Genomic DNA, 16004 nt, shown 5'->3' on the forward strand with positions numbered 1-16004 from the left:
GAGATATGTCTCTCTCTCTCTCTCTCTCTCTCTCTCTCTCTCTCTCTCTCTCTCTCTCTCTCTCTCTCTCTCATAGCAAATTAATTGTGAGATATGTCTCTCTCTCTCTCTCTCTCTCTCTCTCTCTCTCTCTCTCTCTCTCTCTCTCTCTCTCTCAGGGTCAAGAAGAGTTGGTAATATGACGTCTGTAAATGCTTATCTCCTTTGCGATTTTCCCCTATATCATAGCCAGCGATAAAAGCAAGCAAAAATAATTTTTTTCTTATTTGAAGTGTGATTTATAGGCACCAAGCACTATGGAATGAACTGGAAGATTTTTGTATGTGCAAACAAAATAATAGTCATGTTGAGAGATATAAAATGATATAAGGCGATTTGTCCCATTCCTTCCCGAATTAATATAAAGCGATTTGTCCCAGCCCTTCCCAAATTTCAAGGAACAATGAAGGTTCGAAGAATCGCGGAACGCTAAGGCATGAGGAGATTTCCAGCGCTTGGTTACGGGACTGAATGCTCGCGGGATTATAATAGATCTCCAAATAAATGTGAGGTTAACTGACTTAACGGACATTACCTGAACTTCAGGGAAGGGACGTTATATCTTGATTGATGCCTTTCCACTTTTACATATCCGACATTTGCCGACTACAGTTTGCCTTGGGCGACAGGCTGTCGGCAGTTCGGAAGCCTCTTGAAGCATTGCTTTCCGTATTTTCTTCATAAGCTTTCCCTTTAGTTTCTTCCCATTTTGTTGTTCAACTTCTTAAACTATTTTATCATGCAGTTTCGCCTGCCATTCCATTCAGCCTTTTGAAAGTATAATAATTACCTATATTTTACCAATAAAGCATTCCTGCATTTTCTTCCTACTGTGCTGTTCAACTTCTTTAACTATTTTACCCCTCCGTTTTCGCCCACATCTCCGTTCAGCCCATGTAGTAATTATATTATAATTATAATCTTAAATTTCCCGATATAACAACATGTCTGTAAACTGATATTAAGTAATGTATACGATTTCCTTCAGTTTACAGATTCCCTGCAGGGGGATATCGCCGTCATTGCACCTCACGGGGTGCATTGTAGGCATTACTAAAGGTTCTTTGCAGCCCCCCTTCGGCCCCTAGCTGCAACCCCCTTCATTCCTTTTACTGTACCTCCATTCACATTATCTGTCTTCCATCTTACTATCCACCCTCTCCTAACAATTATTTCATAATGCAACTGCTTTGAGGTTTTCTTCCTGTTATTCCCTGCAAACCTACCTATTCTCAATTTCCTTTCCAGCGCTTGGCCTTTGGCCTAAACTCTCTATTCCATTCCATTCAGATCACAAATTAATGAAATGAATATGATTGATGAATGTAAATAAAAAAAAAAAGAAGAGGATTCTGCACTGTAAGTTCCCCCGGAAACTAGAGATTAAACATTTTATGGCTCAGTGAAACCTAATACAATATTGACATTGTACGCAGTCTCTCTCTCTCTCTCTCTCTCTCTCTCTCTCTCTCTCTCTCTCTCTCTCTCTCTCTCTCTCTCTCTCTCTCTCTCATACAGCATTAGCTGTTATGTTGTTAGAAGATTGTATCTCTCACTAAGCCAGTTTTATGTAAGAAAAAAAAGCAGTTAATATTTTAAGGGAATTCATTTAATCTCTCTCTCTCTCTCTCTCTCTCTCTCTCTCTCTCTCTCTCTCTCTCTCTCTCTCTCTCTCTCTCTCTCTCTCTCTCATACAGCATTAGCTGTTATGTTGTTAGAAGATTGTATCTCTCACTAAGCCAGTTTTATGTAAAACAGAAGCAATCATTTAATCATTTTAAGGGAATTAATTTACTTCTCTCTCTCTCTCTCTCTCTCTCTCTCTCTCTCTCTCTCTCTCTCTCTCTCTCTCATGATAGTAATGTGATGACTTTCATTTGCTGAATTCTGATAATTAATATCGGATATGTCCTTAATTATATTTGGTTTGTATTGATCAAGTTGTCATTTGTACCGACATTGAATAATGACGATCATAATTTATGGTAGGGTAAATTTATTTTATTCATGTCTTATGTAATATTATTTTTCAGTTTTTATAAGCGTTCGGAATATCGTTATTTATTTCAGTGTGAAATATATGTCAAATATATGGGGTTTGGTTGGTGTTAATTGAATTATCCAATTGTTATTGGGCTTGATATATGTATTTTATTGCTACTAATTGGCTTTTTTGTTGGGGGGCCGGTAAATTCGTGTAGTATTATTACGTGCAATAATTTACTTTGTAATTTATAGGTAGTTTAATGATTCCATAGATGATATACGACTTACGTTTTACTTTTTGTAATTTAAAGGTAGTTTAATGAATCCATAGATGATATACGACTTCAGTTTTACCCTTTATTTTTTCCTTTGTTGATATGATATATTTGTTGTTACTTATATCAGAGTTCAACTCTCTCTCTCTCTCTCTCTCTCTCTCTCTCTCTCTCTCTCTCTCTCTCTCTCTCTCTTCTCTGTTTTGCGTTTTATTTTTTTACTAGAATCTCAAAAAGCTTTACTGTAAAAGAAAAATTAAATAATGTATTTCGAAACCCTCTCTCTCTCTCTCTCTCTCTCTCTCTCTCTCTCTCTCTCTCTCTCTCTCTCTCTCTCTCTCTCTCTCTGGCTATGCGCTTTTGCGGTTAAATCATCAGTTTTTAATTTCACTAGAACCTCAAAGAGCATTACTGCAAAAGAAAAAATGAAATAATGCATTTCTATTGGTTTGAAACGTTGTTTACGCCAAGAGTGTCATAACAAATAGACGCGGTTGCATTTTGTTACTTTTTGGAATTGTCCGACTGTCTTATGAAATCAGTAAACAATAAACTCGATTTCCAGGAGATCATTCCGGTTTTAAAAATTATAAAAATCGTTTTAAGTAAAAATGACATGAAATAAGTTTTAAGAGATTCTGTTGCATCGAAAAGAATCACAAATGAACGCAGTGTTATACAAGACTGACGTATTTAAAAAAAAAGATACAGTTCGAACGCATCTGTGTGAAAGATTCCATTTTGATGAGAAGTTTTAGTAATGAACGAATTGGTATGAGCTGGTTTCAGGGATCAGAAATGGCTGTTGAGCGTGTCTCTGGTATGACGAAGAAATCGAGTGCATGAGTTACCCCTCAGTGAACGGCCGTTCGTTCTCGTTTTCTTTTCACTTCAACTTGTATTGATCTCCGCCGAGTCCTGGGGTTGCAGAGAGAGAGAGAGAGAGAGAGAGAGAGAGAGAGAGAGAGAGAGAGAGAGAGAGAGGACTACGTGCTCCCTCGTTGAAGGGTTTACGTACTTTATGCATACTTCTCATTATTCAAGTTTCATACTCCGGGCGGTTGCTGTAGGATGGTTTACGATACACAGCGGTTATTTGATTTAGAGTCTATAACCTTCGTTTTCCCAATGCCATTGCCTGATATAAATGTATATGTTTACCTGTTTTAGTCCGCTGCATTTCTTTATTTAATCTTTTTGCGTTTCATTTCGCCCTTCATACGTAGCTATTATGTTCTTCAAAAGCTTGTCTTATCGTTATTAATGTTGTCATATTCCTCAAAGACTTGTTTAAGTGTTGTTTTCATTATTAATCGTATCATCCAAACTGCCAGAGTCCTTTTAGGGGAAGCAGTCTTCAAGGGGTAAGAAGTAGTGAAAGATGGAACAAACTGTGCAAGAGGTATAATGAAGAAAACCAATGAGGTAAAACCAATAAACTATGAAATTAGATTTTTGTCTGCTAAAAAGAGAACAAAAAAAAATCAGTTGCATTCATTTACAGCTTCTGAAGTTCTAACGATTCAACTTTATGGTTAAGAAGATCATTCCATGCCAACAGGAATTAAACCTCTAGAGAATATGTTATACTAAATCTTACAGAAAAACAAGTAAAAAATGCGCCGAAGTTTCTTCGGTGCAATCGAGTTTTCTGTACAGCAGCTACAGGGTATAATCAAGGTCACCGAAAATAGATCTATCTTTCGGTGGTCTTGCTATAATGCTGTATGAGCCGCGGCCCATGAAACTTTAACCACTGCCCGGTGGTGGCCTATCCTATAACGTTGCCAGAAGCACTATTATGGCTAACTTTATCCTTAAATAAAATAAAAACTACTGAGGCTAGAAGGCTGCAATTTGGTACGTTTGATGATTGGAGGGTGGATGCTCAACATAATTTGCAGCCCTCTAGCCTTAGTAGTTTTTAATCTGAGGGCGGAGAGAAAAAAGTGCGGCCGGACAGACAAAGCCGGCACAATAGTTTTATTTTACAGAAGACTAAAAAGTCAAACCTTTAAGTGCATACCTGGTACTAGTTGGTGGAGGTATATTTGGTGGTGGTTCTGCATGCAAGTGATAATTAGAATTATATGGAACGCAAGGTTCAGTCATGTAATTTTAGAACCGAGTCTGCTGCTAAAGACAGTGCGTGGAGCATTTAAAAAAAAAAAACAGAGAACAAAAGAAATTCCTCAAAAAGAGAGGTCTACGAAAATATTAAAATATCTCTGTATACTAATCTTTTGCGCAGTTAAGAAAAGGACTTGACATGTTTCTCATAAGTGAATTTCCCCGTAGGGAGTTAGTACCGTCATTGCACCTCGTACGGAGCACTGTAGGCGTTACTGAAAGTTCTTTGCAGCGTGCCTGCGACCCCTAGCTTTAACTCCTTTCGTTCCTTTTACTGTACCTCCTTTCATATTCTCTTTCTTCCATCTTACTTTGCAGCCCCTCCTGACAATTGATTTATAGTTCAACTGCGAGGTTTCCCCTCTTGTTACACCTTTTAAACTTTGACTGTCAGTTTCCGTTTCAGCGCCGAATGACCACATTGGTCCCAGTGCTTGGCCTTTGGGCTAAATTCTGTATTCAATTCAATTCAGTTCATAAGTGAATTTGCAGTCAAGAATGACGCTTTAAATTTCGAAGGCGTTGCATGCAATTAAACGCTGTTAATGGAAGGACCTGGGTTTGTTGAAGCGAGGGGGGTGGGGCGGGGTTGGTTACCCAGTGTCTTGGGACAAACGAACATTTGTACTTTAATGTGACTCAATTCATCTCGGCACTAAAGGAGCACTTGTGCAAAATTACCAGTTTCGCGAGGATTAATTAGGTTGTGGCGTGTCCTATTGAATTTTGATTGAAAGTTACGGTAATCTTAGTATTTCATAATACTGGACCCCGTAGCGGGGTTAGTGCCGTCAGTGCACGTCACATGGTGCACTGTAGGTGTTACTTAAGGGTTTTGCGGCGTCCTTTCGGCCCCTAGCTTCAACCTCTTTCCTTCCTTTCACTGTACCTCCGTTCATATTATCTTTCTTCCATTTTGCTATCCACCCTCTCTAACGAGAGTTTTTTTTTATCTTGTTACACCTTTCAAAACTTCTTACTGTCAATTTCCCTTTCAGCGTTGAGTGACCTCGTAGGTCCCAGCGCTTGGCCTATGGCCTAAATTCTATATTCTATTCTCTTCTATAATTCTGGACAGTTTTACGTAAGTAGACTGATCTTGCAAAAAAAAAAAAAAATGTAAAAACTTGTACCCTATATATTTCTTGGTGCTAGAAATTGTTTCAGAAAAAAAACTTTTATATATTATAGTGAGGACAGCTAAAATTGACCATTTTCACTTGCTTGTGCCATTTCTCCTGATTATCTCCAGTCTGCGTCTCTTATTTCATAATTTTTTTTTGTGGTAATATTGCCTTAATTCATCTTCGTCTATCATTTCAGGTTTTGTTCTGTTATTAATTGTGCTTAGTCATTTTATTTGCCAGCATTCCATTCTGTCTCTGCTGTTTTTAATAGAGACTTCTATTGTTTTATTGTAAAACATAAACTTAATACATTATAAAATAAAAATATAACGTATTATAATCATATTCAGATTTTCTCCAAAAGACACAAAGCTTATTTTTGCTCTTCCTTCGACTTCTTTCCACTGCTGCTTTTAATAGAGACTTCTATTATTTTATTGTAAGCAATAAACATAAGCCATTATAAAGAAAAAATAACGCATTACAATCATATTCAAATCTTCTCTAAAATTCACAAAGTTAAATTTTGCTCTTTCTTCGACTGCTATTTTTAATAGAGACTTCTATTGTTTTATTGTAAACAATAAACATAAGCCATTATAAAAAAACATAACCCATTATAATCATATTCAAATTTTCTCTAAAAGACAGTTTATTTTTGCTCTTCGACCTATTTAGTGAATCCATGAATGAGACAATAAACCAAGCATGATTGGTAATGAGAACCATATATCTATCCATTTGTTCACCTACCTATCTATCCGTCCTATGTAGATAGATAGATAGATCGATAGATAGCTAGAAGCTTATTGACCACAACAAAATACATTTATTAAAATTACAAGCTCTTGAATATGATTTATTCATCTATCTGTACTTCTTTTGTAGATAGATAGATAGATAGATAGATAGATAGATAGAAGTTTATTGACCACAACATAATGCAGTTATTAAAATTACAAACTCTTGAATATGGTCCAACAAAAGTACATCAGAATGGACATAGAAATCTTTAGAATCAAAAAACGCATATAAACTAGAACACTTGAAACCATGTTATATAATATTTTCAGCACATTTACATTTACAATTAAAACTGTAAATGCAACTAAATAAACGAAAACCTCATACCCATTTAAGAAGAACCACCATGCAGTCTCTTGGCTGCCAACGAATGCAAGGCGTCTCTTGGAACACTTAATATTGTGTCATTTCTCGTGAGTAAATCAAACTAGCTTCCACTTTTCACTTCTCTCTCTTTCTGCACTGGCTCGATCTCTCACTTCCTTTTCTTATGCTGTATCCAGCCGGTGCATCCGTTTTGTGACACGTTCACTCCATCTGTTGCACGCTTCATGCCCCAGTGAAGTCGCCAGCATTGATCGAGCATGCAACATCTTATACGGCCGTATGGTTGGTGTACCGACGCCAGTAATTACTCAAGTTCCTTCTCAAAATTTTTTTCTCATCTACAGCAGAAGCCATCTTGGATTCTATTCACGATTCTCTTTTTAGTCCTCGTCCGTAGATGTATATCAGAAATGTAAATAGAGCACTTCCAGCCACATATAGTTATTTGTCTTCTTTCGCTCATCACTTAGGAATAACACCAATACTTGTGTGTGTGTGTGTGTGTGTGTTTGTTTTTTTTACACAAGCATATGGGATTTCTTATGTCTTGAATGCAGTGCTTCACTGATTGCTCTTTAACTGCCTCCTGCCCTTTCACCTTTATTGCAAGTAATGTTAAAACGCCCTTCATCCTGAACATATCCCGTTTTCTAAATTTATCAGTCTTTATAGTTCTTTGTGTAGGGCCAATGGGACCGGCTTCCTCATGCCCTAATATTAACCCGGGGGGCCAGTTGAAACCAGAAAAACGGGTAAAAAAAATACACCAAAGTTTCTTCGGCGCAATCGAGTTTTCTGTACAGCGTATAAAACTCCATGACCCGCGTTGCCAGACGTACGATCATGGCTAATTTTAACCTTAAATAAAATGAAAACTACTGAGGCTAGAGGGCTGCAATTTGGTATGTTTGATGATTGGAGGACGGATGATCAACATACCAATTTGCAGCCCTCTAGCCTCAGTAGTTTTTAAGATCTGAGGGCGGACAGAAAAAGCGCAGACGGACAGACAAAGCCATCTCAATAGTGTTCTTTTACAGAAAACTAAAAAATGAGGTCGGAATATATCGAGTATAAGGTAACCCAGGGAAAGTGAGCTCCTAACTTAGCAAAGAAATAAGAGGAGGAGGAAGCAACATTCCCTTCTCAGTTAAGAGGAAGAAAATGCACTGTGCGTGTCTCAGACTGTGGCCGAAAATATCGACGTAACATTCACATCTCTTTTAATTGTGTCCAGACTCGACAGACTTGCTGTCATTGGTCATAATAGTGTCATTGCTTTCGTTGCTACTACCGATAAAATTACTTATGGTCTTTTTACCACTGCTGGTACTTCCATAATTATGCTACTCCTACTAAGATAATATTGTGTGGGTTGTTACTCCCACTAATATAATATTTTGTGGGTTGTTACTCCCACGAATATAATATTTTGTGGGGTGTTACTCCCACTAATATAATATTTTGTGGGTTGTTACGCCCACTAATATAATAATTTGTGGGTTGTTACTCCCACTAATATTTTATGGGTTGTTACGCCCACTAATGCAATATTTTGTGGGTTGTTACTCCCACTAATGTAATATTTTGTGGGTTGTTACGCCCACTAATATAATATTTTGTGGGTTGTTACTCCCACTAATATAATATTTTGTGGGTTGTTACTCCCACTAATGTAATATTTTGCGGGTTGTGGGTTGTTACTCCCACTAATATAATATTTTGTGATTTAATCATTGTACAACTGCCAGTACTACAAGGATATGTGCATTAGTCTCTAGTGTCTGTATTTGCTAACATTCCTTCACCTCCCGTCTTTGCCGAGTGTCAGTTTCTCGGCTAAAATAAAGTATATATCCTTTTTTACAGTGCAAGGGCGTCAACCCTAATTCTTATCTTCCTCTTATTCAGTGTTTGAAAGTAGCCAAGGAGAGTAGTGCGTGTGTCACGCCACTACTCGTTTTAGTTTTCTGTAAAAGAAAACTACTGTGCCGGATTTGTCTGTTCGTCCGCACTTTTTCTGCCCGTCCTCAGATCTTAAAAACTACTGACGCTAGAGGGCTGTAAATTGGTATGTTGATCATCCACCCTCCCATCATCAAACATATCAAATTGCAGCCCTCTAGTCTCAGTAGTTTTTACGATATTTGATAGGCTACCATAGGAGCATGGTTAAAGTTTCGTGGGCCGCGGCTCATACAGCACTATACCAAGACCACCGAAAGATAGATCTATTTTCTGTGGCCTTGACTATAAGCTGTAGCGGCTGTACAGAAAACTTGATTACGCCGAAGAAACTTCGGCGCATTTTTTTACTTGTTTCTTGGCGTTTTCAGTTCATCGGTACCTCTTGTGCATGCAATTTATGTAAATCACTTTTCTGTTTCATTGCGTTTTTGTACTTATATTTCATTATTCGTCTCTCGTGATTTTTTCTTAAATGACAGTCAAGTATTTAAGGTCTTGTGCCCGTTTTCTTAGTTTATTGCAAGTTTTTGCCTTTGTAAAGAAAGGTCAGTATTTAAGTTTTTAAGCACGTTTTCCAAGGTATTCATTGGGCGTGTTTATTTTTATAAAGACCATGTGTGTGTTTTGCTCATTCCATTGCCAGTGTTTTGCTTTTCGTTTTAAAAAGCAAAGGTCAATATTAAGGTTTTCCCCGGCTCGTTCTCCACAGCATCTCTCTCTCTCTCTCTCTCTCTCTCTCTCTCTCTCTCTCTCTCTCTCTCTCTCTCTCTTTTTTTTTTTTTTTTTTGCTGCTAGTTTTCCACGGCATCCAATGCTCATGTTTGTTTTGAAAACAGAAGATCCCAATCTTTGTTTACTCTTCCACACCCGGTCGAGCCATTCCTGAGCGCAAGACAAGGCCTGGCGGGTTATGAAGAATAACCAAAGCAAAGGAGGTTCGGGAGGCCCTTCTAGATCGGGCAGGGCTCGTCCTTGGTGTTCTTCAGATGCCATTCCCATCCGTTGTTGTGACTCCGGTCGAGTTTATGAGGCCGGCGGTACCAATAAAATATGCCGTGTACAAGGGATCGAGCGGCCGAATAAAATGCTTCGGAGAAGTCGCGGGATGGATGATACGGAGGGTGGGGGGGCGGGGGCGCGAAGGGCAGGGACAGTTCTTGTTTAGTCTTTCCCGAAAGGCGATTTTGTCTCGTCTTGTGCAGTAGTGTTTTGGGTAGCGACAGATTTTTATTTATTTATTTATTTATTTATTTATTTATTTATTTATTTATTTATTTATTTATTTATTTATTTATTTATTTATTTATGTATCGCTTTTACTTTTCTTTTTTTTTCAGTTTGGATGGGTACCAAACGGCTGTGTTTATATTGACATCTTTTTTCTAATTGATTATTTACTTATATTTCTAAATGTGTTTTAATACCTATAGGCCGGATAATCACGAAGCCTTAGCTAATGCCGATACTTTATATATTTTTTCATTTTAGTTTTAGTGCCACGTCCAGTTTATACGGGAATATGGTTATTAATGGATTTATTTTGGTGAAGACGTCATTGGGAAGTCCAACCAAGTGCCCTTTTCTTTCTTTTTATTTTTTCATAATACTGTAAAGGTTAACTTGACGGGCAACCAAATTGCCTCACCAGTGTCGAAATGTTTTTTCTTTAATTTTTTTTTTAGTTTTGACATGAACACCAGTGTGATAGGTAAACTTTAGCCTTTATGAAACCCAGATTCAAACGGAAAATGTTTTACTTAGAAATAAGCCATGGTCGGAATCTTGAAGTTGTCGATAGTATTCTGCGGTAGTGCAGTTTTAAAAGTCAGTCTTGTTCGTTAACACATGATTGTTTGTACAGCTCAACTTATTTTTGTTATCTTATATGCCAAGACCAATCGGAGGGGTAACCTAATGCCCTTAACAAGCCCAGACCTGATTAAAATAAGAAGCCTGGAAAAGGAGGAGGAAGGTAGGATAATAATTTACATATATGAAAGAGAGGAAAACAGAATTATAAAGATAATTCCAAAGCCTTTTTGTTTAAAAGTTGAATTTTTCGTGTCAAAAAAGATTTGGATGATAAATGCACAGTGAATAAGTATTAGCAGGACGATTTTACATTAGTTCACAAAAGCTTTTTTCTAAAATGCAATAGAGAGAGAGAGAGAGAGAGAGAGAGAGAGAGAGAGAGAGAGAGAGAGAATAAAACCTGTATGTGATAGCAACAGATTGTTGTCATTTTTATTAAATTTTTGCTTAACAATGATAGTCAAAGATGTGTGATTTTATATCAACTGTGGTAGCATGAAAGCTAGAGAGAGAGAGAGAGAGAGAGAGAGAGAGAACATTTCTTTATGGTAGCAATAGGTTGCATGCCGTTTCACTTCATTTTTGCGTGACAATGATAGTCATGATAAATGATGTATGATTTTATATCAACTCTGGTAGCATGAAAGCTGATTAGGTTATGCCGAAAATGACGAGTGTTAAAACTAGCGCGGTAATTGGAATTTTCAAGATAACAGACAGTTCAGTAATGGATGGCAGTCGTTGCTCAACAGAAGTTTTGTCCGGAAGCTCGGTGATATCCAGTGTTGATCCCTATCAGCAATTACGTTTACAGACAGCTGGAAATGATAAACTCCTAATGACAGGGTATGATAGATATGCAGACAAAGCATTCACAGTAATTGATACACACGTATGTGTGTATATATATATATATATATATATATATATATATATATATATATATATATATATATATATATATATATTGTGTGTATATATATATATTATATATATATATATATATATATATATATATATATATATATATATATATATATATATATATATATATATATATATATATATATATTGTATGTACAATATCTTGTTAATGTGGACAATACGTGTCTGTGTGTGTATGCATATATATATATATATATATATATATATATATATATATATATATATATATATATATATATGTATGTATGTATGTATGTATGTATGTAGTATATATATATGTATATATATATATACAATATATATATATATATATATATATATATATATATATATATATATATATATATATATATATGTACAGTATCTTGTTAATGTGGCTCATGTCTTCATTGAGTGCAAGCGTAAATTTTAGTAGTATATTATGCTTTGTTAAGACACGTGTATTCTCTTACATTAATCATGAAAACGATAATTTATCTTTTGGAAGCATACTGCTGTATTATGAGTTCTGACGCTTCATAGCGTAATGCACAGCTTGGCGCAGCTAATCCATTAGAAATCCATTATATGAGGACTGCGAGAATAAAAATAAAAAAAAAAAATTAAAAAAACTGCCCCAGGCACAGACAAAAGAGGAGTGTTTGATATAGAAACTTAGCATTTTGGTTCAAGAGACAGTCATAACGAGGAACGGAAGGACGTAATAAGCTTGGGGGTGAACTCGTCACAGAGATAAGAGTGGCTCGAGATTAGAAAGGAAATAAGGGATCATAATACTTCGTATTATTGATAAATTGGAATTCTTAGTGTCCCTGTACTGTACCTAACTGGTACAAGTTCGGTTTTTTTTTAGTTTTCTGTAAAAGAATACTATGGTGGCGGCCCTGTCTGTCCGTCTGCACTTTTTTGTCCGCACTTTTCCTGTCCGCCCACAGATCTTAAAAACTGCTGAGGCTTGAGGGCTGCAAATTGGTATGACCAAGTTGCAGCCCTCTAGCCTCAGTAGTTTTTATTTTATTTAGGATTAAAGTTCGCCATAATCGTGCTTCTGGCAACGATATAAGACAGGGTACCATCAGGCCGTGGACAAAGTTTCATGGGCCGCGGCTTATACAGCATTATACCGAAACCACCAAAGATAGATCTGTTTTCGGTGGCCTTGATAATACGCTGTACAGAAAACTCGATTGCGCCGGAGAAACTTCGGCGCATTTTTCACTTGTTTTATTTTTTGCCCTTGCTGGAGAAGTGATGTTATCCCCTACAAGTTATAATTTCTTGTCTCTGTGATATTATTATTGTGATTATGAAGTGAACTGAAATAGCTAGCACTTGAAAAAGAAAGATTTAAAGGACAAAATGCATGTATGCAAAAATAATATGGATAAAAATTAGTGTATAAACACTTCAAGTAGACTTTGATCTAATTACGTGTTTATTTTATTACCTTTCGCATATCATGTTTTTTACAACTTTCTGCATAGTTTGCATCTTTCACACGGGAGAAATACTAACTCAGAATTCAACCTTCCACGTTGATTACGTCTGGCATAACTTGTAAACTCTGATGGCGTTGTTGTCTTATTGTTTTATAGCCCAAAGGTGTTTGGTCACTGCATGGACGGGTGACCACCACTGGATACCAGACTTTGGCGAACTAGCTGCCTTGGCCACATGTGGTACATTGGGCATTGGAGCTAGCATCTTCATCCCAAAAATTAATCTGTAGAAAATTACATACCACATTGGACATTGGAGCTAGCAACTTCATCCCAAAAAGGAATGTGTAGAAACTTACAACACACCTAACAAGTCTGATGTTAGCTTCAGTAGGTATAAAAAAAAACTGCGATTCTCTTCTTTAACGTAATTAATTGGACAGCAAACTCTTATTACAGGAAGATAACTCGTGACCGCTTGTGGCTTTGGGTTACGAGGTCAAAGATCAATTCTCTTTCAAAAACGCCCATTTTCATTTATTCCACAGTGGCGATGATCGAGCCTCCACAGTAGCATATACCAGTGGCATCTGTTTGGAGTCCTCAGACCTCATTTGTATTCACATACGCCGCTAATGCAAGTCGAAACACCTTTCCATCTTTTTTTTTTTTTTTTTCTCGACACTTTGTTTTCTGTCATTTATCACCTGTTGGAACGAAAGAACCCGCCCGCGAAGTTATTTTCCAAGTTATTTTCACCTGTCAGATCAGTTGCGTTTTTACGATTGTTAATAGGACTCTCGCCTGACGGATATTGGTTTTTAAAGGGCTTCTGATAACGACGGGGCTACACGGGTTCTCCATCAGGCGTGTATGCTAATGAGTCTGCTGGAAAGGGCGGAAATAAATGCATTTCAGAGTGTTTGAATTAGTAATCGGAGTGGGACCAGGTTCGTCAGGGATAATTTATGCATTTATGCAGGCGTTATTAGCAAAGATATGGGGAGGGAGGACGGGGAGGGGGGGTGGGATGGAGGGAATAGTTGAGATGTGAAGCGGGAGGGGGAGGGAAGGAAGTGGAGTTTTGGTGAAGGGGAAAGTGGATAGGAGACTTAGACATGATGGAAAGAAGGGGAAGATTTGTATTAGAGAGAGAGAGAGAGAGAGAGAGAGAGAGAGACACACTAGTTGAGACATGGCGGGGAAGGGGAGGGGAAGGAGTTATAGTGGAGTTATGGTGACGGGGAAGGTGGCTATGAGAAGCAAACATGGAGGAAGGGAAGGGGGAAGATTTGTGTTAAGAGAGAGAGAGAGAGAGAGAGAGAGAGAGAGAGAGAGAGAGAGAGAGAGAGAGAGAGAGAGAGAAAATGAAGAAGGGGGGACCAAGGAGGTAAGAATCTTTTTCTCCTGAAGGTGGAGGTAAGGGGAATTGGCGAGACGTGGGGAAGGTCGTTGGGGAACTGGAGGCTTTTCTTGGACGCAGTCGGGGATTGGGTGATGTTTCAGGGAAGGAAAAGCTATTGATTTGAAGGGAAGGGGAATTGCATCTTGGCAGGGAGAGGGGGGGGGGAAACGGCTTGGAACCTTTCGGGTTTTGGGGGGGAATGGACAGGGGAGGGCGTTTAAGGGTGGTGGTGGGGGGTGGGGTGGGAAGAGGTTGGAGTTGTGTAAGTGAATGGAATTAATCGTAAATGGAATCTTAATGTATCAATGATCAAAGATGATGGAAAATGAAAATTGTTTTCGATCATTTTTATTGTTTTGTTCAGTTTTTTGTATTCCTGTTCTTCATTCAAGTTCATTTCCATTTACGTTACTTCATCGTTATTGTCATTCATCGCTTTTTATTTCGTTTTTTGTCTATTCTTGGTGTTCCTCCCAATCCCATCCTTCTATTGCACTTGCTCTTTTCCTCTATTCTTATTCATCTTTCTTTTCTTCTTTTCTATTCTTATTCATCATTTTACTTCTTGTCTTCTTTTCCGTTGTTTCGGTTCTTCCATTTCCTGTTGTGATCTTAATCATACTGCAGTTGTACTTCCTATTCTTCTCTTCTTCTCTCTCTCTCTCTCTCTCTCTCTCTCTCTCTCTCTCTCTCTCTCTCTCTCTCTATGTATATACCCTCTTGTCCATGTTATCATTGTAGATCTAGAGTTCGTTTTTTCTTATCGTAAACAGGACATGATCCGGGTTTGGTGTGCTTATTAGCTTCCTTGAGAGAGAGAGAGAGAGAGAGAGAGAGAGAGAGAGAGAGAGAGAGAGAGAGAGAGAGAAACTAGCCTGCTGTATTTAATGTCTTTGTAACAAGTTCTAGTTTCTTGAAATTTAGGCTTACATTTCATTGAGGTGCTGGGCCATTTTACACCGGAAAACGAGTTTAAGAAGCCTTTAGGCTCTTATGATTTTAAAACGGAACTGGCAGCTGTCCGTATGTGTACTCGCTTGCCCTAAAGATGTGGACTTGATTTTTTTTTTTTTTTTTTTTTTTTTACATATAAGTGAAGTTTCTTGTGTTAATAAAGAGAGAAGTCTTACAATAATGTTTCGTGTCATGTTGAAGGTAGATGAAACTAAGAAATATCGGGGGAATAACCTTTTCTATGATGTAAAGGCGATTCGTAGTTACTATATTATTCCGAATTTAGGTTAAATTACGAAAGAAAGAAAAACCAGTATTCCCTCCCTCCCTCCCTTTTCGTCATTTGTCTTCAGCGATAGTTTTGGGTAAGACCCTTAGTGTGACGGCAAACCACTTGTTTCGAAAAATGCAAAAAGAATAAATAAAATAGTCAAATGCAGATTTGAACGTGTGCAAACTTTAATTTCACTTGATTTCAAAGAAAACAAAAAGATATGAGAAATTGTAAGGAAATCCAGTGACTTCATGCAAAAATTATTTTCACTTGATTCCAAAGACAACAAAAAGGTATAAGAAATTGTTAGGAAATCTATTGACTGACGTATTTATGCCAATGTCAGTATATATATGCATATATAATATATATACATATATACACACACATACATACATATATAGACACACACGTATACATATATAGACACACACATATATACAGTAATTTTGTATATTTTGCAATGCTAAGTATATTTGATTTAGACCTCACCCATCCTTTGTTACCGACATAAATTCC

This window comes from Macrobrachium rosenbergii, chromosome 23 (genome assembly GCF_040412425.1).
Source record: "Macrobrachium rosenbergii isolate ZJJX-2024 chromosome 23, ASM4041242v1, whole genome shotgun sequence".
NCBI lineage: Eukaryota > Metazoa > Arthropoda > Malacostraca > Decapoda > Palaemonidae > Macrobrachium > Macrobrachium rosenbergii.